This window comes from Mandrillus leucophaeus, unplaced genomic scaffold, assembly GCF_000951045.1.
Source record: "Mandrillus leucophaeus isolate KB7577 unplaced genomic scaffold, Mleu.le_1.0 Scaffold234, whole genome shotgun sequence".
Lineage (NCBI taxonomy): Eukaryota > Metazoa > Chordata > Mammalia > Primates > Cercopithecidae > Mandrillus > Mandrillus leucophaeus.
Genome location: NW_012102410.1, coordinates 109,928 through 111,378, shown reverse-complemented (window position 1 = coordinate 111,378; position 1,451 = coordinate 109,928). Strand labels below are relative to the sequence as shown.

General features: G+C 53.0%; 1 protein-coding gene across 1 annotated transcript in view; it reads right to left on the bottom strand.

Annotated features, from left to right (window-relative positions):
* FBN3 (fibrillin 3) overlaps positions 1-1,451 on the bottom strand; it is a 97,825-nt gene that overhangs the window by 83,217 nt on the left and 13,157 nt on the right. The gene's annotated exons all lie outside the window — the stretch shown is intronic.

Below are 1,451 nucleotides of genomic sequence, written 5' to 3'. Positions count from 1 at the left end.
GCACACAGCATGTCTGAATGTATGTGTCTGCATGTACACAGCATGTGCAGTGTGTCTGGGTTTATGTATGCATGACACATGCAACGTGCATGTCTGAGTGTGGCTGTGTGCAGGATGTTTCTGAGTGTGTGCATATGTGTCTTGTGTATACACCTCATGCAACATGTGTGAGTAATCTGAACGTGTGCATATATGTGTGTGTGTGTACACTACATATAGCATGCATGTGTGTATGAATAGAGGTAACATGTAAGCATCTTTGAGTGTGTGCATGCCTCTGTGTGCACACGCTACACACAGAGTATGTCGGGGCATGTGTGTGTGTGTGTGTGCGCGAACCCACGTGAGCCCGGGACCCTGTACCTTTGCAGATCTCCGTGTCCTGCCAGAAGTGGAAGCCGGGGGGGCAGGAGCAGCTGTAGCTGCCAGGGCTATTCTGGCACCACCCGTTGTCACACAGGAGGCTGTTGAGGGCACACTCATCCACGTCTGTGGGGTGGGGGTGGGAGAGAGGGGTGAGGGGTCTGCAGTGGAGGAGGTTGCCCATGCATCCACCCTCCAGGTGGCGTGCTTACCTGTGCACTCCTTGCCTGAGGCACCTGCTTCATAACCCAGGTTGCAGATGCAGCGGTAGCTGCCCCGAAGGTTCTCACAGATGCCATTGGCACAAACCTCAGGGTCCAGAGCACACTCGTTGATGTCTGCGGCAGGAGGAGGGTGTGTCAGCAGCAGAAGGAGGGTGTGTCCCGGTGCCCCCAGGGGTCTCTAGAAGTCAGATTCCCCAAGGCAAGAGCTCCAGCCCAGACCCAGCCTCATTTTTCTGTAAACCAGGGTTTCTCAGCCTCAGCACTGCTAACATTTGGGGCCAGATCATTTTTTGCTGCGAGGGGCCATCCCATGCATTTTAGGATGTCGAGCAGCTTCCATGGCCTCCACCCATGAGATGTCAGTAGCACCCACCCCAACCCAGTATTACTCCAGACATTGTGAAATGACCTCGGCAGGGCAGGGGCCAAATTATCTCCAGTTTGGAGATAGTGGAACAGACATCCATACAGTGGCACTGTCATAAAAATAAAAGCAATTATAGGCCAGATACGGTGGCTGTCACCTGTAATCCCACCACTTTGGGAGGCTGAGGTGGGAGGATTGCTTGAGCCCAGGAGTTTGAGACCAGCCTGGGCAACATAGCAAGACCCCATCTCCATAAAAAGTAAATTTTTTTTGAGACAGGGTCACACTCTGTCGCACAGGCTGGAGTGCAGTGGTGCGATCTCGGCTCACTGCAACCTCTGCCTCCCTGGTTCAAGTAATTCTCATGACTCAGCCCCCCAAGTAGCTGGGATTACAGCCACCGCGCTTGGCTAATTTTTCTATTTTTAGTAGAGATGGGGTTTCACCATGTTGGCCAGGCTGGTCTAGAACTCCTGACTTCAAGTGATCCACTTGCC